Source organism: Ctenocephalides felis, unplaced genomic scaffold, assembly GCF_003426905.1.
Source record: "Ctenocephalides felis isolate EL2017-DRISC unplaced genomic scaffold, ASM342690v1 CF-g0.4_SCAFFOLD_01604, whole genome shotgun sequence".
Taxonomy (NCBI): Eukaryota; Metazoa; Arthropoda; class Insecta; order Siphonaptera; family Pulicidae; genus Ctenocephalides; species Ctenocephalides felis.
The window spans coordinates 18,576,711-18,602,066 of record NW_020537758.1 but is presented as its reverse complement, the minus strand read 5'-3'; positions in this window follow the sequence as shown (position 1 = coordinate 18,602,066).

Genomic DNA, 25,356 nt, shown 5'->3' with positions numbered 1-25,356 from the left:
TCCGGGGTTCAATTCCCGATTCAGATATATATTTTTTTATTTTTTTTTATTTGATATTTATAATTTCACGTGTAAATAATATCAAAACTTATTTGATTTTTTTAATAATTTTATATTTTTTGCTAAATATTTTATAATAAAGACCTCCGTAATACCGGTAAATTTTTATTTTGATATTACTTATGAAACTTACGATCATATAAATGTTAAGTGATTGCTGAAACATTATAATTTTGTATTAATATCAGCAATAATACGGAAAAGAGATTATATTATTTCCATGTAAAACTATGTTCAAATTTACTATTATGAGGATGATACTTGTACGTTTGACCAGCCCAAGAATCTAATATTAATATAAAAAATCCTTTTCGACATATGACTTGAAAAACATTAAAAATTTATTCACTGCAGCACAATCTCCACGATCCCCACAATTGTAAATTTGATATACTTATTACTAAGATATACGGTATACTACTAAGTTGTTTTTTCCTTTATATATAAAATTCACAATATTTTATTATTGAATAATTACTTACTTTGAATAGTTCAAAAAATAACACATAAAAAACGTTCATTAAATTTAAAAAAATTAAAAAATATTAGATACACATTGTCACATACTTATTAATATCAAAATCAGTTTGAAAAATAATTAAGCAAAACTTTGAATATTTTCTATTCTGAGCAATCTTAACTAATTAATTTCAAATAATCTAATTACTATTTTGTTTAATAAAATATGATTTCAAAAAACGGATGAGCCTATCGATTTGTCATTTTCCATTTATACGATACGATTTTTTCCTCTAAAAACCGGTTTTCGAATTTCATAACTTCCGCTCGAAAGCCGGTTTTTAAAACCGGTTTTTGCAAATCGACAAACCCTAGTTCCTATTGATAGAAAATAATGGTTAATAAAGTTAACCGATAATATATAACTAATTAAGTCATACTTATATGGGTTTTAGACCATTATGTTGGAATTAAACTATTAAAATAAATTTTCGAAGACAAGTTACGTGTGAAATTTTTTGCATGAAATCGACGATATTACTTTAGTAAGTAATAAGTCCAAATTAAGATAAATAAAACTACCAATATAGGATGAATTCTGAGGAACTTTAGTTTAGAGAATATAAACACTACATTTTTATGATTAATCAAATTACTAAAGAGCATTTAGAAAAAAGCAGGGTTCATCAGATATTTAGCAAGAGTTATCAGTCTGAACTAGATATTTAATTCTATCCCCTGTAATTGATGAAATAATGAGGAGGACTTGTTGAAAAAGGTGAAATCATTAAATTCTCGACTGTTTCTAACAAAAACATTCATAAGTAATTCCTCGTTTTCTCGTCGAGCCTTCTTGTCGTCCACCACGTAGAATCATCATTAATGCGAAATCCACTCTAGTCATTTCTAATAATAGATCGTCGAGTGGCGCGCGATAAGAGCAGAACGCGCCCTATCTACCTATACCTATACCTATACCTATACCTTATATCTAAACCTATACCCTGTATAGACTGTACATTATACTATTTCACAAAAGAGCACGGCCTATACAATGTGGAATACCGAGAAATTCATGTTCTTCTTCTTGGACGATTTTATAGGCCTCGGGCTGATGATTTTTTCTTAATATTTATATTGATTCTATTGAGGGCGACAGATATTTTTCCATAAAAAAGAAAGCGGGCTGTTCCTCTTGTTGTACTTAATAGAAAATAATTTACACTTAGGGAAAGCAGGTGAAAAAATTAGTGAATTATAGTTACCTAGCATATGTGTTGCAACAATGCTCACAAAAAGCGATTTTACCCTGAGATAATATTTGGAATCTATAGATCCAAGATAAAATTTGATATTATACTGTTTGATATCAAGCTGGCCAAAGTTGTAAGATGTTATTCAATCTACTTTTTATTATGATATATATATATATATATTAGGGTGGTCCTTAATATGGACATTTTCGAATTTTCTTGCTCCCAAGAGCTCAAATGGTTCCAAATTAATAAAAAACAATTCTCTGAAAGTTTTAACTGTTAATATTAACGTTTAGATAGTGCGCAATTCAATCTTGGGAGCAAGAAAATTCGAAAATGTCCATATTAAGGACCACCCTAATATATATATATATATATATATATATATATATATACTATTTACCTTACAGTTGTGTGTATATAAGAATATCATAAATGCAGAAAGATTCTAGATGAATCTGCAGTCTAATTTGCATAAACTATCATATGCAAATTATTTCAAAATTTAATTTAAAATTCATTATTTCAAGCGCGCATTTTGCATTTTGCATTTTCTATCGGCACAACATTATAGTTCAGGCTATGATAGGATTATAAGTGACTTTGCGTTGAAGAAACAATGTAGTAATATATCACGACTTCCATTTTGTTGCCTTATAATTATAAATTTAATAATAAATGTAAATACGTTAAATCATACAGGGTGTACCAGAATTTAACTTAAAACCAAAATGCGGTAATAGTCACAATTATGAGCTTTTAGGTGCAATCTAGGTCTTTAGTTTGTGACCAATTTTTGGTTATTGTGGTTAGTTTTTATTAAGTTTGTTCATTTAAACTTTGGATGCTTAACCGTGAATAACATTTCAAGAACTATAGTCAAAAGTAATAACATAATTGTTCCGAATTTATAAGAAATAAGATTTTTTGAACTATGAATTTTACTTTTTTGTAAATCGAGTGATTTTGAGAGGCCCTTCATTAGAAAAAAATATTCTAAAATATGTTGACAAGTTTCATCAAAAATTTGCGCACATGATCAGTATCGTGAACTGGTAAAATAGTTTTAAAATGAAAGAATCGAGTGAAAAAAATAAAAACCTAAAATAAAAGAAAATGTTAAATCAAACCTACATCATAAGCAAAATTAAATCTACACATATATTATTTTATTAAAAAAATTAGTACCTAATTATTCATTTTTAATTTTCCGCAGGATATGTTATAGTAATCTCAATAAATAAATAAATAAATATGTTTGCATATCTTCACGTTTCCAAGGATTCTAAACATTTTGGCATACCATAGAAAAAGTTGGCGCGTGTGTGTATGTTTGGATACAATATTTCGTCTACGATTTCAAGAGTATGGAGCAACCGATTTCTACTGATGAGAAGACTTTCTTACTAATTTCTGATAAAGGTCAGTTCAGCCGTTTCAGAGATACGATGCAAAGAGTGCAAAAAATGAAAATAATTTTTTTGAGAACATAGCATCCGATTTGAAAGATTCAAAAATTATTCAATTTGTAATGATGGGCAGACGTGATGATTAGTTTTTAGCGAGAACAGGACTAGCCATTTCAGAGATAAGTAGCCAAAAATTTTTGAAAAAGGTCATTCCAGCCGTTTCGAAGATACAATGCAAAGAGTGCCGAAAATTGAAATGTAATTTTTGAGAGATCAGAGCATCCGATTTGGAAGATTCAAAAATGATTCAATTCGTAATAATGAGCAGACATGATGGTTAAGTTTTGGCACAGACAAGATCAGGAATTTTAGAGATAAGTAGCTAAAAGTGTAAAAAAATGCGTTGGTTCAGGCAACAAAGCATCCGAATCATATGATTCAAACAACATTTTGCATTGACCTACACATAATATATATAATATTTTCATTCTAATTAGCAGTACCACTTATTTAGTTGTTTATATATATTTATTTATTTTTATTGTGCTTAGTTTATTACTTATGTCTTTTTTATTTGTTGTTATACTCATTTACCTCATGGATCATTTTTTTTTAAGTTTACTCTATAAAATCACAAAATTTACTACTGGGTAACTTTTTAGATCTAATGTTTAATATTTCATATATTATCAAAATTATTGAATGTCTTCCTTTTTGTAAAGACAGATTGTAATTCAATAAAGAGAATTAAAAAAAAAAACAAAACGATTAGTCTTTGGAGAAAGCATTTTTGTTTCTAAATTAAATGCATTTGTTTGGAAATGAACAGTTAAATGTTTTATTGTCAGAATTTTAGAAGTAGCTCAAATCGATCAGCTGAGAATTTCTCTAAATTCTCAACTCATTGACATAATTCTAACGGATTCTAAGTTTCATAAAAACAAATCGATAGCAATATATTTTATAGAAATATACACTAGCCAACCACATATCTATTCCAATTGGTTCCCAATATATTTTTTATATAAGTAACGAATTCCAAATTTTATAAAAACAAATAGACAACTATATATTTTTTTATGAAAATGTACACCAGCCACCCAGCTATCACATATCTATTCCGATGAATTTTTGTTCGCTCGACTGCCCTCGCCGCACTGTGCACTTTCCAATTCTCCATTATTCTCGCAGGCGGTGAGATAGATTCTTTCGTGCTGATGATTTTCAATTCGCCCCTAGAACTGCTCTCTCAGCTGCTCCGGCATTCTGCTGCCGGAGACACGATGACGAAGGCCCTCATAATATTACGGAGCAACGAAATCCGTGCCCCTGGCGACGGATGTGACTGACGAAAAAATTAAACGAACGGACTTGGGAGCCTTGGTGCGAATTTAATTATGTAATTTGTTTGAAAAATGGTAAAGTCATAGATTGTACCCAGAAGTGTAATTGTGAGTATAACGAGAGTATGATTTAAAAATTAAAGATTGGACTATAAATTAACTACTCTAATTAGCTAATAGTTCCTAATACATTTAAAAATTCTTGACACTCTTATTAACTCTTCGTAAAGTAAGTAAATAACTATCGCAAAAAATCAGAAGTGAAAATTTATCATATTATTTGATTTTAATGTTTTCTGAACAATTTGTTATACCTTGAAAAAATTGATGTTTTTGTGGCGTGTGTGGCCTATATTTATGTTTCAATACAATACCTCGTCTACTATTTTGTGAGCACGGATTAATCTATTTGAATGATCAAAAAAACAATAAAAAATTGATTTTCTTTATATCTTCACATTTTAAGGTTTTCTGGATAATTTGGCATACCTTAGAAAAAAGTGATGTATGTGTGGCGTGTGTGTGTATGCATGATTGGTTACAATTTTCATGCACAATTTCGAGAGCACGGATCAACCGATTTAAATGATTCCAAAAACATTCAATTACTATTTATGGGAACAACAGGTCCAGAATGTATGTGTGGGGTGTATATATCATTTGCAAAAAATCAAAAATATTTTTTTTGCTAATCTTTGCATTTCAAGATCTTCTGAACAATTTGGTATACCTTAAAAAAATGTTTGTATGTGTGGATATGTATGTTTGGATACAATTTTCGTCCACGATTTCGAGGGCACAGATCAACCGATTTGAATGATTTCATAAATATTTGATTACTATTTATGGGAAAAACAGATCTAGGATACATGTGTCACATGTATGTAATTGTATTTGAATACAATTTTTCGTCCGCGATTTCGAGAGCACTGATCAACCGATTTGAATAATTCCAAATACATTCGATTCTTAATTATAGGAAAGACAGGTCCATGATGTATGCCCGGCGTGTGTGCGTTTGGATACAATTTTTCGTCTACCATTTTGTGAGTACGGCTCAACCGATTTGAATGCTTCCAAAATCATTTTCAAAGGTGCAACAGTATTAAAAATACAGGTAAAAATATGGCCATTCAGTTTTTGAGAAAATTCAGCATATTATTCAAAAAACATTTTATTTGTATTGACGGTATAGATAATTATCAATTATAATTGATTGTATTTTGGGAAAGCAGGTTCGTCGGTTTTGGAGGTACAGATGAAAAGAATACCCTTTGGCTCTCAAAAATGATTGTTGACCATGTGAATATCATTTAAAATATCTAATAAAAGTGTTTATATCTTTCTCATATATTGTTAACAGTTTCTGGTTATTGCTTTTATTAACATATTGCAGAATAAGTAAATAAAAAAAATCTTTCCTTAGTTTAGATTAGATTAGATCTCGAATAATTGCAGCAACTTTGTTTAAAGTATACCAGTATAATTCCTCATTCTTCTATAAACAAATTATGAATTTCAAACGTCGTGTAGTTAATCATTTTAATTTATCAAAATTTCATCAGAAATTTATAGTTCTGTATTATATGACGCACAGATCATAATTCTGCGAGCAGACCATAAAGCATATTTTACAATAATATTATTGAAATTTTATGCAAGTTCATGTATACACACAAACCCACACATACATATATATATATATATATATATATATAAATATATGTATATATTAGTTCTACATATAACATTTTTTTTAGTTGCCGAATGTAAAAAAAATCTAAAGAACTACTTATTTGAGATATTAATTCACGATTTTGCTCATAGTGATTCTATAAGCTAATATTAAATTTTCCTGTATTCATTAATAATGTATAATGGAATATAAAGTTTCTCTATAATTATTTATAAATTTTGTACTCTTGTAACTGAGCTGTCCACGTTTAGTACCTGTTTCTTACTTTTAAGATAAACTATTGATTTTATTATTATTTGATTAAATTTTAAATCATTAATAGATCATTATAAAATATTAATTTAATATATAACTTTAAAATAGAATAACTGGGAGATTTGTATGCAAAATCATTTTTATCTTATGTAAGAATGAATGAGATTATCTATATATTTCAAAATATTGTATTTCTATGATATCTATTTATTGCATTAGTTATCACTACAGATCGTTGTCTAACATGGTTTATTTAAATATTGCATTGAAATTAGTAATCAAATTATATAATTTTATTCATAGACAACATTGATAGAATTGAATTTAAAAAATTAATTTGTGTTATTGACTCAATAACAAAAGTTTGACTGACATGCAGAAGTACAATATTCTCCGAAAATCCCTAAAAATTTACGATCGTCCAACAACGTATAGTTAATCATTCTCCATAAATGCGTTGAAAAACCTTTAATTGGCAAATATTTTTCGAAATACGGCCATAAATAACATTGATTTATCGCCTAGCCTTGTTTCAGGGCACCAGTTTCCCTCTAGGCGAAGGATTTGCCCTTCCACGTTATATGAACGACGCGTCGGCGTAGTATCTGTCTCGTTTCTTGTTAGATACAGAATTGTGTGAAAATCATTATCATTATTATTATATATAATTATTTAGAAATAGAAAATGATATATTCATTGGCATAAACACACCTGGAACTAGTAGTAATTTAAATATGTTAATTAGATTTGCCATAATTGTATATGGCAGTTCATTGGTAATTATTTGTAATAATTGTAATAAAATGTTTGATAATGAAAAATATAACCGTTCATTATTTCAATTATTTAATTATCATGCATTCGAATTCTGCAATAATTATTTTGTATAATTTTATGAATAATGATTTGATACCTATTGGGAACTGAAAAAGTCTTTCTGTGCACTCCCAGAATTACAAATACATAGCTCGGTATATTTGTAATTATAATTTCTAATGAATTTACATTATTTAATTATCATTTTTAAGTGATTTTTAGCCAATGTTTAATTAATAAAAAATGTTTCCGTAAATTAAAGTTCTTGGAAAAAAGACCTCTCATACCTTTAAGATTGGAAAATATTTTTAGTTAGTGTAGTCTATAAATATGAAATCATACAATTTTATAAAGACAACATATAATCATTATTTCAAATATCTTATATTAATAGTATCTCATCTCGTTAGCAGTTCTTTTGAAACATTCGACCTTTGATTTCGTCATCTTAATTAAGAAGGCGTAGCATTTGCAAAAGTTTCACTACAGTAGTTAGTCATTTAAAAGGCATCTTTAAATATTCTGAATTATTACTCTCGTCTTGCTCCAGTGGACTTAATTATCTAGCTGCTCAATTATACAGTTCATTCATGTCTTACTAATTATATCACGACAATATATTGTTAACATCTACCGAGACTACGACGATAACAATAAAATAAATTTGTTATTTATTTGAATTGAAGATGATTTATATACTGTTTTAAATATAGTTCTGAACTAAATTGGACTCCATTTATCAAAATTAAATTTTGCAAGCATTTATGTAATATTTTTCTACAAAATCAATTCCATTTATTTATAATTTTCATATAAATTCTTTGCAAATTCATCACCTACCCAATGCAGATTTATGAAAGTTGACTGAAAGAAGAACGAAAAATTATTCCATTAGCAAAATGACTTTACGAAATAGGGTTTTGTGATAGGCAGGTAAAAATTTAGATTATGTGTCTTTTATGTGCAAATTAAAAAAAAAACTAGTGTATGGCATCGAGCCTCAAGGCAGATTGCTGGTACATTCCGTATCTTAATGAAATATTCGAGGATCATTAAATGTTTTCAAAGAGATTATTATAAATAATGTAACTTTCTATATTCTTAAACAAAACTTAATCAATCAGGTTTAAAATATAAAACATTGTCTAATATTTCTAAGTATTGTATAATTTGAATTCCAAAGTTATAATTATTTATTTCAAGAATATAAGTGATCTTTAAAACTTTAGCTACAATTAGAATTAAAATCCGAATTATTATTTTATATTCAAACAAACATTTTTTGAAAATTGAAAAAAAAAATTGAAATAGAAAAAAAATTCATGTTCAGATCTATATCTCTCAAATGGCTGGACCCGCCTTTGCCAAAATCTAATCACTACTTTTCCCCACCACTACGAATCAAACGTTTTTTGGATCATTCAAAATTTGGATCCATTCTCTTAGAAACTGACATTTTTACCACTTTTTGCTCCACATCTTTGAAGTTGCTGGACCTGTCTTTGTCAAAAAACGAATTAGCACGTCTCTTGATCAATAGGAATCGAATGTTTTTTGAACCATTCAAATCGGATAATCCATACGCCCAAAATCGTCGAAAAAAATTTGCCTCATTACATCCATCTTTCTGTTGTATGCCAAAATGTTCAGAAACCCCTGAAACGTAAAGATATGCCAAATTTTTTTTCGATTTTTGCCCATTACTAAAACTTACCCTACAGTAAATTAATAAAATAAAAATTCAACCCTTATCACTTGGGCGTATAAAAAATAGATGTCCAATTTTTAATCATTGTGATTAGAAAATTTCATAATCGTCGGTCAAACCGTTTCGCAGGAGTATTGCCATTACAGTCATGGCATCAGAATTTTATGTATATATATATATATATACATATATATATATATATATATGTGTATATATATATATATATATATATAGTTTGGAGAAAGCTCGACATATAATTCAATCTTTATTATCGTAATTCATATACGCGTTCAACATTTTAAACACTTGGCTTGGAGTTTCAGGAGGGTGGTTTACCCTGATTCATTGTGCTAGCCCAAGTCAGGTGCGTGTGTACCCACATACAAATATATATATATATATATATATATATATATACAGATAATTATATATGTGTTCAGATATAGATGTATTTACAGGTATCCTACGTGACTTCCTTTTCCGAGATGCCTTTAGGTCTTTAAGCTGCGATAACTACAAGGCAGCATCGGGATAACGAGAATGCTTCTAAATGGTGAATTAAAGTGAATTATTAATAAAACGTGCTCTTGACGATGATAAGCAACCCAGCTATCTATAATAAAACATAAACTCATCTACGTCTAGTTCTACTGTCCAAAAATAACATCTAATGCTATAAATTTTTACAAGTGCCTTTTAATGACACATTAAAAATGCTCGAAAGCGCCGGCGGTTCCTGAGTAATTATATTTTTAATTGCCTTTGCGAGGAAAGTGTTAATTGTGGAATTGTTGATACATTTTTATTGTCTAAAAGGGTAGTAAAGCTACGTACTGAATGTTAACGAGTTGATAATTTGTTTTAGTTTGGTTGATTATGCAAATATACTGAAGAAAGATAGTTCATTAGAACTATATCTTGCGAGAGATATTCTGTTATTATAGTATGAATATTCTGAGCATCAACACACAAAGTTTGCAGTGAACAAAATCATTTATTTTACTTGAAAACCAAAACTGTTTTAATTTAATTTAATAAGAGTTGACAATTCAATTGTTAACATATAGAACATATTATTTTTACTTAGTAATATTTAGTATAATTAATATTTATTTATATTCATAATATTCATTTATATAATTTATATTATTTTATAAAAATGTATGAAATTATAAGTTTTTACAAATTATATTTATCATCAGTGGTAATAATTTATTCTTGTTTGTATTTTTGCTATCCTTGTTATTACTATAAAAATTAATTATAATTCGTATATTTCCATTAATTATTTAGAGTGGCTGTATGGCAAATTTGGAACAAACTTGTCTTAAAATATGTCATAAAATTGTAAAGCCATGAGTTTAATCACCTATAACGGACGTACTATAATAATATTATTAAGTTTATTGACGATGTGATAGATAAACAATTTTTTTCAATATATAAAAATCAGGAATTTGTTCATGTTTTGCTATGAGAATTACTAGGTTGTAAAATTGTTAAATAAAGCATAGACAATCATCAGCAATCTTTGTAGGAAAAAATGACAATAAATTGCCACAATTTTAGTTTTCGTCGACCTTTTTTCAAAAACGACTGGACCGATTTCAAAAATTTAAACGCCATTTGTTAAAACTCCTTTTGTTTTTGTCTAAAATGCTGAGTCAATTTTGAAAATACAAAAACTGTTGGAAAGACATTGGTTAAGAATTGTGCTGACTATATTTTGGTAAAAATCAGCCTAATCAATCAAAAATCCTGAGCCGATTTTGAAAATTCAAATACTATTAGAAAGATATTGGTTGATAATAGTTCTGACTAGATTTTGGTTAAGATCAGCCTTGCCGTTTCTTCATAATTAATTGTTATAAACATTTTTTTGACAATTTCAAAGTAATGATAACATGCATAGTCTTATATAATGAACATTCTAAAATATAGATTAACAAATAGTGTATAAAATTTAGTACTGCTTGGAATACTTAGTTAATGTACACAATGTATGTTAGTTTGTAATAAAAAAAATATTATCCAAATATATTGTTCAATTTTTGTCTAAATAGTTCAATCTCAATTTCTAATAAATAATACACATTTTTTATCATCCATTTTTATTCTGCAATTTTTATACATTATTACATTAAGCAGAGATGCTGACAATCATATGTAAAATAAAGTTGATTACAAATTAGTAGATATATCCAGTGGGGTATATACTAGATCTAATAAAAATATTTTAACAAAAAATTAAAAACAAATGAAAAAAAAATTAAATATAGCAAAATAAAATATTATAGTTAATTATACTATATTAGGTATTCAGGTACAGATACACATTTCACGAACATTATGCAATTTGTCTTAATGCAAAATGTCGCCTACAACTAGCTCACCTGGGCTCGCTCGTAGGTCAGCGGTTAAGAGCGACGGGACTTGTTTCAGAGGTCCCGGGTTCGATTCCCACTTCGAGCAGCCTGTTGTCAGGCAACATTGACAACGATTTTCACTTGAAAATATAGATAGCAATATGTTTCCAAGTGAAAATAGCCCTCACTCGGCATTGTTGCACCATACTTGCCCTATTACAGAGATTGTAATAAAAATTTATCATACAGAGATGTGTCAACTGTTTGGGTTGCCATTGTAATAAAACAAACGTAGTTTGTAAGATCTTACTCACAACAGCTCATAGAACCCATTAGTTTCTGATTGCTGTTCAAATGAAAAAAAAAGAAAAAAAGACATACATTCATACTACACACACGCACGCACACACATACATCAATTCTTTCTAAGGTATGCTAAAATGTTCAAAAACCTTCGAAACGTAAAAGTATGCAAAAATTTTCATTCTACGGGAAGATAAAAATCGAATTTCCTTTACATTTCGAATACATATTTTTTCGTCTATTCGTATTCCGTATAAAATCGAGTGTTTTCCGCGATACAAAACCCATAATTAGGAACAGGGTAGTATGATAAGCGAAACGATGAGAATCAGTCGGAAAAGCTTCGCCGTATCGCCGATAGTCCACCCACCTATAGATCCCCATATAAACATGGTACGAACGCAGCGCCGAGCCAGTACGACGCGAGGCGTCGTTGGAAACGCATCGGTTCGAAATTTCGTTCGGTTTTCGATTTTTATCAAAATAACTTTCATGCTGTGCACATGTACGAATTACCGAAAGATTTATTAAGATAATCGCATTTATAAAGGTGTGTACTAGACGTGGGTGTGCTCAAAGGCAATGGTTTGTTCAGTTTTTTTCATCAGTTTAGTTTCAATGTGTTTTGTTCGATTATAGTTATGTTTATATGATTTTCAGTTGATAGTCTGATACCATTTAAAAGTGCTTCGAATATAAATTTAAGATTAATTGGAATTTATTAGTATTAAAATAGTTAATAAGACTTATACGCTTATAATGAATATAAATGCAGTAAGGGGGCTGGAGGCTTTATGAGACAGATATTTTTAATAGAATCTTAAACAATAATATTTAATGGATAAATTTTTAAAAATATACTGAACTGATAAACACAATGGATTGTGTTTTTATCACTTCAGTATTTTTTTAAAAATATAATTTTAAATCTTATTGAAACATTTTGTTATTTTTATTTATTAGTTGCTTTAATCAATTCGGTTATATATATATATATATATATATATATATATATATATATATGTCATTTATTAAAAAATTCGATAAACTGTTAGAGAACTATAACAAAGATATAATGTGAAGTAGTAGATGGCTAAATGCTCAAGTAGCAAGGTCAATAAATAAAAAAAAAAAACATGACAAATTTTCTATTCCCTTGATTAAAGAAGATTCAGTTGATAAATGACGCACAAATTTTTCTAATACTCCAATTTCTTCTAATTTGAAGTATATTTTTGATCTTGGACCTAAATTTTAACTTCCTTCTTCTAAATCAAAAATTATTTTTTAAAAGTCTCTAGTAATTTGGAGATTGGAATGAATAAACTAAAAGATACGGAAAAAAACTAAGTTTAGGTCAATCGCTTGTAATACATTAGGTACATAATCCAATTATTAAGTTATTTAACTTTATATCATCAATTATTAATCAATGTTCTTCTATCTTAAATAATCTTTTATGACAGAATAAAACCTGATGATGGAACGTATCTAGTTCTGAAACGTCGAGATTTAATATCTAAAAAATCTACTGTTTTTTTAAATATTTTTTTAGTATTGTTCAACAATTCTTCATCCACCATATTTAATAATATTCGTTTATACTTTTTACCATAATTATGTTATTATTTATTAGTTATATCAGTCATAAAATTACTTAAAATTATTTAAAACTACTTCTTATTTATTTGTTATATTAGTCATAAAATTACTATTGAATGCGTTAATTTAAATAATTCATAATTAAATCAAATATTGAACAAAATATTGAATATAAAATTATTATTTTATCCTGTTTAATTACATGAAATTTAATTAAGTTATATTTAACACAAAATGTTTGTAGTTGCATATTGAAATATGAATTTTGTTACTATAGAAAAAAATGGAATTCTAATTACTATAACAGTATGTATAAAATTTAGATTTTTTTATAATTCAAAAATAATTAAAACACGACTTTTATAAAAAAAATATGTACACAAAAATATAATTTTATTAATTTATTATTAATTCAAATTTAATTTAATTTATTAATTTTATTATAGGTTTCTATCAACAAACATGATTTATTGCAACAAAACAATAGTTTATTAAAACTTTTATTGTAGAGGTACGACTGTATTATTTTCGTAATTGATACGGTAAATTATTCCACATTTCGATATTTACTTCAATTAATCTAATAACCAATCGATAAATGCAAATAGTCGTAAAATGCACCGACTTCAGGTACGCAAAATACAGGTATTGTTATCGATAGTACTTTATCAGCATTGAGAATGTAAACATAAACATTGACGTTTCATATTCGATAGAATGATATATTTCATGTAATTCAAAACATTTTGGGAATTGGAAAAAGAGGAGGGTTTGAGGGTAAATTCGTAATCAAAATATTTGTAGCCTATTTTTTTGTAAACTATCTGGAACTTGCATTTCTAAAATTATGAAATTTTCTGTTCAAAACACACCTACTTTGCTGTAAAGTGTAGAGAGTTTTACCTTATATTTTCATTTTTAAAAAGTGAAATCAATTTCATAATTTCATTAGAAACCAAATATAAATATGCACATAATTTCGTGCTTTTATAAAATTTACAAGAGTCCATTGAATTTTATCATAGTACAGAAGATACTTTTGATGCTATTTTTTATACAAGACAATTTTTATACGTATTCCAGCAAGTAAATTTTTGCTAAATTCTGTGATAAATTATGTTGCCCAAACATATGTGTTTTATTATTTTATGGAGTTTCCTCATTTAGGATTTTTTTCTATTTATTAAAATACATATATGTTCATATATACTGCAAGTAAACGATTTTTTTTGTTAAGAACAATTCTATTTTGTGCATTTTCCAATAGATTTTGATTAAACGTAGTAATATTATTGTTTTAAAAATAAATAGATGTAGTGAAAACTTTTTTTTTGGAAATTACAATCCACTTATAGCTAATATAATTTAACATCAGCTACCTTTCTAATTATCATAAGTAGGTACTCATCAAATTATATTATAGTATCTGTTTCGATACAACATTGTGACTTCAATTAATATATTGTTTGATTTATTATATAAATATATTAATTAATGATATTTTAAAAATCATATTTTATTACATAATTTCAATTTTTTTTTATATATATGAAATGAAATTTAATTTTGGAAAAACATGTGAATGTAAATTATAAAAAAAAACTTTAATTTTTTAATGTAACGAATTTTATACAGTTGTGTTTAGTACATGTTATGACCCTCAGATATTTTCAAGAGAATTTTGAATATTTTTGTCTTTGTACACGTGATTTCTATTAGTTTGCATTGTTGACTTGTTGAAATTCACACTGCATAATTTTGATCAAAATTATTTACATTTTAGAATTTGAATTTATATAAATGTATATATATATATATATATATAATTTTATCTAGAAAGTAGCATCATAATCAATTGAGCAAATACTCTTTTAACGATTCGATCACGAAGCACGTTTTTCTGGTATCATACTTATGCGATTTTATTTATATCAGTGTTAGTTCCGTGATTTTTTAGTTAATTTGAATCAAAAATGATCAGTGAAAATAACTTTATCTGAAAAAAATAACATGAGACTGTGCGATGATAAAATTATTTAATAGTGCGAAGAACAAAATGTTGTTGACATGAAAAAATCCTGAGTTTTGCTGCTTGACTACTATCCTGATTGATACAAGTAAGTTAATTAAAAATATTAATTTTTATTTATGAAATTTTGAATTTAATCAATTTGAATAAATTTGTATTTTCCAAAAGTATACTTGCAATTAGGAAAAAACAAATTTTTTAACTAGCAAAAATGTGACAATTATTTCAAAAACGCTTTTATTTTCAACTTTTTGATATTTATCTTTATCTTTTATGGTCCTGACCATCAATGTTTTATGTCGATATATGAGATTAGATTTTTATGTTTCGGTATAACGTTAGGATAACCTATGTAACGTGTTGAAGTTTATTGTTTTTTTACGACGAACGTAGTAAATTTGATCTGGTCTATGACATAATTATTATCTGAAAGATTTTTGTATAAAAAAAATTAATATAATTATAATATTGTTTGTTTTTAATAGTCTAAATTGACTAAGTATATAGACAGTCATACTAATGGTCTAAATTTTGTTTTCTTTAATTTTAGACTTGATTTAGAAAGTTTGATATATTCTTTATTATTTATTGGATTTTCTGTATGCCAATGCCTTAAATCAAATTGAGGTTGCAAAACCAAGAACATCAATCTGTTTATCCAATTAAATTTGCTTTCTTATTAGGTTAGCTCAAAATAGGTCAGTGGATTTTTTTTGTAATTGATCTAATAATGTCCTTGCTAAGCTACTGGGATATTCAGTCAACTGCATCATTTAGTTTTGTGGGTTTTATTTAAAAATTGTGGGCGAAAAAAAAAACACCAAGGATATGACATAAAATATGTCACATACTATAAAGTCATCATTTAGTTCCAAATAAATTTCGATATGCATTGAATGCCTGCCATCTAAATATTTATTTAAGTAGCCTATACATTTATTTTAGAAATGTTTAGTACTATATGACATATATAATGGAATTTTAATATTTGATCAATTTGATTAATTTCTCATGAATATATATTAGAAAAAATGATCACGAGCGGTTCTGAAAGTTGCAAGATAATTCTTTGGAAAAATATTCAACATACTATTCAAAATGCTTAAATATAAAATTTGTAATGTAATTATTATATAAAATAATTGATATTGATTTTGTTAAATGTAGCCCTAAATTTTTTTCTTAAATTTTTCTGTGGAATTTGAATAGTATTTAATTAAACTGGATTCTCTCCCAATATCCTCTACGTAGAGAGAATGCAATAAATAAATTATCATTTATACTAATGCATATTACAAATCCTTCTTTAAACCTCTCCACTCGCGAATTGCGAGATTTATATGCATTTTGCCACCGCAACTGCGGCATTCGAGTGGAAAGGGTTAAAATACGTTTTGTCGAAACATTTGGCAGATGACAGACAATCAACAAAACCATTAAGAGTATTCAAATTTATACCAACTCCAAATGCATAATACCTACTGTAATTTTCTATTTGCATGTTATTAATATTTATACCCAATTCAAAAATGCATTTTTTGCATGATTACCTACAATCGTTTATTTTATACTTGATAAAAGCAAGCATTCATAATTGTTGCACCATTCATAATTTTAGAATGCATCTGCTTTTATATTAAATACATTTCATTAATTCATTACGACATTGCGATTTTATGTTACTCATCAAGAATTTATGTTAAGTATTCTAATAAATTGAAATATTTATGTATTATATTATGATGCTCATTTATTTTCTGTCTGTTTACGTTAGAATGCTTTTAGTCTTTACATAACTTGTTGACATTTTTTGCTTGTAGTGTGAAAATGCTATTTTGAGCTGCCGTTGTATTAAATAGACATTAAGTCCATGCATCAGAGAATATAAAAAAATCTACTTGAGATAAAAAAATATAGAGCCAGGTTGATATCAAGCAGTAGTGATATCAGATTTCCACTTGAGATTATTGATATAAAATGTAATGTTAAGGGAAAATAGCCTTGCTGGGAATTGCTGCAAAAATACTGATAATAACACAAATTTAAAGTAGCTTTTCATTAGACATCAAATTAATAATTTAAGTACTAATTGCTTTATAAAAATAGACAGATTGTAATTTACCTATAAATAAAAAATAGCAAAGGATATTACCTAAATTATTCGAAGATTTTATCTGCATTAAATAATATAGTAATGAAGTTTATCAAAACTAGAGCTATACCATTTTTTTCAAAAATTATTAAGAAAAAGCGACTTTATTCAATATTTTAAATGAGGAAACATAAATTGTAAAATATTATTTTTTTTTTTGATTTTACCACTTTATATCATGATATTTATATTTTTTCCGAGCTGTAGGAAGGACAAAAATTTAATAGAACATTATAATATTAAATGTATATATTTTATTTTTGTGTGTTAATCTATTCTTTTGGTTTCAATCTTTTCTATATTTGGATTTATAATGATACTTATTTTCTCTATATCTAAAGAAGTATCAGCCAGAATTACTGTACAAATGCAATTGGACTTTTTCCAATACAATCTTTGATAAATCCGATTTAGAACATATATATATATATATATATATATATATATATATATATATATATATTCATAGATTTAGAAAGAAAGTTAATCAACCATTAATCAGTATTTTGAGCTTAGATTTTATTAGTGGAATATTTGGCAATTGACAATTTTATTGCAAAAGTTAATCAACTATCAAGTAGATATATATGAATGTTTCAGCACAAAATCTGTATTTCAAGCATAGATTTCATTAGTAAAAATGTTACACTAATTTTAATTATTGTATACTATCCAGTGTATTATTACAATATAAAATTTATCTTTTAGCCGTAAAGGATAAAATGGATAATAAAACATAATAAAAATTACGATAAAATTTTTACTTGGCTAATTTTTCTCTGATGAAACGTGCATAAAAATGCTAAAATATTAAATAAACAGAAAAAGATTTATGCAGAGTTTACGAATTTTCAAAGAACCTTACTAGTAGTCTAAATACAATTTAGTATGTCATACACAACTTACATGATGCAAATAAACGATAAAGCAATTTATAAAAATTGCACAAATTTTAAGCCACTATTTCTGAGATAATATATGCAATGAAGTTGCATCAAATAAGCAAAACAAAAAATTAAATGAAAAATATAAATATTTATATTCCATATACATTTTTCAGTACTCTTACGCTTTTTATTTCATCCCCCATTCGTCAGCGGTTCCATTGCATAGAATGGCATAATAAAAGTCAAGTGGAAATTTTCATTCCCCGAATTTTCCGCTGATGAAAAATGTGAACAAAACTCTTGTATGTTGATAATAAACGATGAAGATATTTCTGGAAAGCAGACGCCATTTCTGTTTGTTTGACTAATGAGTCGTGTGCACAGCTTACCTCACCTGTGTAACGTTGTAACTCTGTAACAAACGGAGAGGCCCACGAGGATACACCTCATTTCTAATTCGCTAATTACGTACTGCGATGTAAAAAGATGGCACAAGTTAATTTGTGCACGGAACAATGTCATATGTTGATTTTAGAATTGTCTCTTTGCGAATAAAATATTAGGCTCTGCGATGAAGCAGAAATTCCTACTGTTCTGTATGCCCTTTGACAATTCCAACCGCGGTTTTGATCAAGGTTCAAAAAATTCTGCAATGCAAAGCCACAATAGATGAAAGCAGTCGGTTTGATAGAATAGAGTATGAACTAGTGATAAAAGTAAAGGGTATGTTGGTATTTCGATTTCTATTCATATGCAATAAACAGGGGTATTGTTTTTGATGACACGATTTTAGTTGGAATAACTCCCGTATATTGTACCGTTGCATTTACATATATATGAACAATAAATAATAGAGAAATGAACAAAACAAGCTGAAATTCGACATAAAAATAAAAGATAAAAATTGTTCTAAAAATCAACTATGAACCTCTAAAATACATGCTGCATGTGTACATTAGAATTCACTTTGACATTCTAATTCCTAATGCTATATTATATTAATGCATTTTTAAAAAAAATATGTGCAATGCTGATGAAAAAAACAATGAAAACATCTAGACAATAAATCAAGATAGCAAAAAATATATTATAAATAAAATATTTTATAAAAGGCCTCTTAAATTCAATTAATGCACATTTTTGCATATTAGCAATAATTTTGGCAGTAAGGTAAAGGTTCAGAATTGGAGTGAAAGATGCATTTGGAACAAAATATATCTCCATTTATTGGATGTTCAGTACTTCAAATTATTGTTAGTTTTTTTGCGCCTTTTTTGGCCAAATTCCTTGTGGAGCGAATAGGCTCCAATATAGACTAAGTGTGCTATAACATTTTATACGAAAATAATAAAAAAATGTCTTGAAGTTATTGATGTTTCAAATTATTAAATTTATTGAATTTAATAAATTTAATTATGATTGGTTAAATATCGTTTTTTAAATTAATTATCAAAACCAAATTAAAGCAAAATATTAATGAAAGCGTTTCAAATCACAATCGTGAAATTAAAAATGAGAAATATTTATGGTAAAGCTCTCCATAAAATTATTGTACATAGAATTTTTACAAATGATGATGCTTTCTTTGTCATCTCTGTAAATTTATATTTATCTACTATTTATTTTGAATTTTAATGCTTTTATTTATTACTTTGATTAAAATGTAAACTTTTATATTCTATTTAAATAAAAATCAAACTTATCATAAAAGTTAAGCTCGAGGAAAAGTTTTTGTAAACAGAAACATTATATTTGTGTAGAAAAATTGTATAAATGTGTACATATGTGCATAAGCTATATAGCCAAATGAAAATTATTTTTCCAACTTGTGGTTTGATGCCTTACAATCACTTTTTAAATAAATTCGTGTTATTATAAAATAAAACGTACTGCAACTTTGCAAGCTTTTTAATTTCAAACCTAATAAAACCATGTCTAATCAATTACGATTACAAAATAAATATAAATAATCTTATTATTACTTAATTAACAAAGATTCTGTATTCTGTATTCTTTATTCTGTCTGTAAATTTTCTAAAAATATACCTCTGAAATTACTTTTGACTAAAAATCGTCTACCAAATCATGTTCATCAAAATTATTATTCGATTTATTTACGATGTCATAACTTTTATGGAACTAATAAAATAATTTTATATACTTTTGCGGTTTACAGAAAAAGTAACAAATAGTTTTTATGAGATTCTAACATATACAAATCGATAGCAAACGTCGAGATAATTTTAGTATGCAAATTAAAAAAATATAATAGATCAAGCATTTTGAGCAATGAATACAAAGGTAAATACTTCATTATGTGAAAAAATGAATATGAATAATAAGTAATTGAAAAAGTTCATAACTCAAGATTTTGATAAAAAATGATATAGATATTGACTTGGATATGTGGAGACGTGGATTGGTGAAAACATTACCTACTAAATGAAGAAAAAGATACATGAAGACATGAATAGGTAAATGTTTGTCTGTTATTGATAAATCAGTAATGACTTATTGAAGTAATTAATTCAATAAGTTAATCAATAACTGAAGACTTGTATGAGCAAAGACATGGACAAGCAAAACCATGGATGAGCAAAGATTTTACTGAACAAAGTCAATGATGAGCAAAGTCATTGATGAGCAAAGTCATTGATGAGCAAAGTCATTGATGAGCAAAAAATTGGATGAGCAAAGACTTGGATGAGCAAAGACTTAGATGAGCAAAGACATGGAAAAGTAAAGCAAAAATATAGAAAACCAAACCGCAAACATAGAGAAGCAAAGCAAAAACATTGATCAACAAAGCAAAAACATTGATAAGTAAAGATATGAATAAGTAAAAACATCGATAACTAAAAGTAAGAACATGGATATGTGAAGCATCGGTATGCCAGGACATGGATAAACAATGACATCTGTAATAAAAAAAATGGATGAGCAAAAACTTGGATAAGCAAAGACATCGAAAAACAAGGAAATTGAGTTGAAAGAAGAAGCAAATCATAAAACACCTCCACCTAATTTAATCTTGAATGTCCTTCTAAGTTAAAAAATCAATTCAAACGATTCCTAAAGATGCTGCAAAATGTCTGTTATAAAAATATATTATTCTGTCAAAGCATTATCTTCCATCTCCACGTGTTGTTTCTATATATTTGTACACATCGAAAATGATCAGAAAATCTAATTCCAATGTAAATTAGGTCGAGTGATCGAGTGTCAAATTTTGACTTCGGGCGATAATACAATATTATATCGAATATCGGAATGACGTCATAGGAGTCGTTCAAGCATTGCTGGAATCGTATTGACTTTATGTCACAAACGTCTCTTGAACTGAGACGGCCTCACACCTTTTAGTTGACATATCAGCTAAAATACGGAGCCGATGCACGAAAATCAAAATTATCGAGAGATTTGAAAGTTTTGATCCTCTCATGAGTAGACGATGTGGTTATTGAGATGAGAAATTACTAATCAGAGTTTATTGGCATGAGATCAGATTAAAACTGGAATTTAATATGAGGTCAATACTGTGCATTGGAAATTGTTCCATTTTGCCAAGATTTATGCCATCTAGTATATTTGGCTGTTTCAAGTTAGTGCTCAATCCTTGTATTATCATTATATCAATAAACATACCCAATTTTTTTTTTTTTTTCATCAAACTACAACTGCAGTAGTTGTTGTGACTAATATATTAAATAAGATCTTGAAATACTATCCATTAGTAGTATTTCAATTTTGTATAATAAATTTGAATATGTGGCAATAATTACAAGCAAAATAATAAATATAAATATGTGAGAATTATTACAAGCACTATACTAAATATATAACTATACTAAATCTAGTGGATTTAATCTTCTTAGTCTCCTGATAGTGTTAGCAGAGAGTAGGTCCTTTGCGAGTTCATTTGAATGGTTCTCCAATCTTGACTTGTATTTTAATTTTAAAATTGATACAACAAATCTGTAGTCTTTTAATTTCTAGATCACAAAATCACAATAGAGCAAAAGGTTCCGATTACATTCCAAACAAATGTCTTGACAAATTAGCAATCAGTTAATTATTGTTTTTATTGCCTTTTTAACTTCCCGTAGGGTAAGTTATAATAATCGCAAAACACGAAAATTTGCATTTATCTTTACGTTTCAGAGGTTTCTGAACATTTTGGCATACCTTGGAAAAAATGTGTGTGTGCGGATACAAATTTTTGTCGACAATTTCGGGAACGCGGATCAACCGATTTGAATAATTTAAAAAAAATGGAATTATTGATGAACAAACGTGCTGTTTTTTATCAGAGTTCTAAAAAAATTGATTCTTTTTTTTAAAAAAATAATTTTTAATACGGGAATTTCCAACAATCTGCCTTAAGGCACAATGCCATGCGCCAATAGTTTTTGTTTAATTTTACATAGCAAACTAAACAATAAGTAAATTCAGGTACTTTTACAAACAATATAGCATTTTTTAATATTTCTTTTTATATATTCAAGGTACGAAATGCAAAATTATACAACAAAACTGAGTATTGAGTTAACCAGATTGCGCCAATACTTAGAAAATATTCACGATTTTTCCCATAATTTTTTTTTTACTTTTGTTATTCATAAAACTTGAAAAATGTTAAAAATTGCCTACATCTTAAAATTATTAACAATATTTTGTCTCTATTTGATTTGGTGCACCAGGCCTTTGGATTACACAGCAGATCAGTTTTAATTAAAAATAATTTTTAAAATAATATTTAAAATTAACAGAAAATACTAATTAATAACTTCTGAATGTATGTGCATAATTTTTAACAATTTTCAACTTTTATGAGTTAAAAAAAATATGGAGAAATCGGGCTCTATTGGAAATTTTTATAGCTACTGTTTTAATATAATGTAAATTAAAATGAGGTACATGCCGCTATATATATGGTATATATAAAAGTCGTAAATTGTTAAAAATGATATACATTCAGAAATTATTAATTAGTACTTTATCTCTATTTGATTAATATTCACAGCATATTTGCATCAGACGTTTAGATTACCATTTTAAAAATAACTTTTGATAAAATTAATGTATATACTTCATTTTAATTTACATTTTATCAGAACAGTAGCTATAAAAATACTTAATAGTGCCAGATTTTAAAATCTGTTATTTCAACCTAATATAAATTATTTAAAACAGATACGATTTGACATATGTAATAAACTGTATTCATAGTGTCGAGTGTTCATCAAATTTTTTATTAACCCATTTTAATATTTTTAACTCTATTGCATAATTTTATTACACAGCACAGGTACAAATTATTTCCTGTTAATGTTTCGTTTGACGACAATGCTATAAATTTATTATTGAATTGTAAAATCACTTATTACTGACACGAGCGATTATTTAGTTACGACCATATTCTAAAAGTTATAGCATGGCATTCATTATTGTTCAGTTATGGCAACATAAAATTGGTTATGGTTTAGTTAGTAGTTCTAGAATTTTGCTAGCAATAAAAGTTTTACGGCAATTTTCATGTAAATCTCTATTTAATTCGGTCTCTCCAAAATAACTAATCGAAACATTTTTAGATGGAGGCAATAATCGCCAAATAAAATCACGTCGAGAATTTGAACTTTATTGCTGCATATTTTTAAATTAAATATAAAGTTATATTTATATATTCAATAGGTATTTTAGATTTCTAAAATTTTTTTCATTGATTTTTTATTAATATTTATCTTATGTAGGTCATCTTAAGTTAGAACATATATTAGTAAAGTACGTAGTTTATCCTCGTTGATCCAAATTACCTGCTAAACTTATATTATGCAAATTTATGGGACAGATAATGCTGCAGAATATATATTAAGTTCTGAAATTGTTAGCGATTGTTTGTTGGTATAAACTTGATAATGATAAACACGTAAATTCAATCAGGGAACTATGTCCTTTCAGAATAATAAATGATTTATACTCGTGTTTCAGAATTAACTTTCTAACATCGATTTAATAGTTATTGAAATAGGTTTTAAAACACTTGATGTAGAAACGAAACAAATTTTGAGATTTATCACTTTTACTATATTTGGTTATAGTAATCACCAAAATATTAAAAATGAATTTGTTTGTATCTTCAGATTACATTTTTTTTGAATATTTAGGAATACCTTATGAAAGTTTTACGTGTGCGTATGTATGTATGTGCTGATACAATTTTTCATTTTATCATTTACTCTTTTGTATCAGCTCTTCCTCTATCTATGATGTGATCCAAATATGCGAATAGATTAGATTATAAAAATAAAACACTCCTTAGTCAACAGTCACGTAAAATGTTCGTAATCATAAGAGATGAAGTTGACATTATACGAAAGCATACGAATAACCTGTTTACTTTTCAAAATATCTTATATTTTTCTTCAAAGCTCACGTAGATATCTGGTAAAGAATTCATATCCAGAGAGTGAACAAGACTGGATGAAAAATTCAGTGACATTCAGTCGTACTTGTGGAAATAGATATCAAAATTATTTTAATCATTTGTATACATATATAATTTTTTATGCTAATTGTTTTTTAGACAATTGACCATTTAATTAATATCTCACGAATTTTATTTGAAGTAGATCAAATTCAAAATTCAAACAGTATCATACTTAAAATTTATATAATTTATGTAAGAGATATATTATTGAATTGAGCAGAAAATTTAAATCTCGTACTATAATACAATAAGTCAAAAAATCTGAACAATCCTAATGGTTTTATTTCCAAATGTTTCAAAAGAGCTTTTAGTTCCAAATGTTATAAGGAGCTTTATTTCATTTTATATTGTTTCATATTACCTCCGGGTATATTTCAAATAAATAGTCGTATCAATATGAATTAATTATTAAAAAGCTCTGGAAAATATTGCTTTAAATCGATTTCATAAGATGTTTACCTCTGTTATTCTGAGAAATCACAATTGGATTTATACGTTTTAGAGTGCCAGAGGAACATCATAAATAA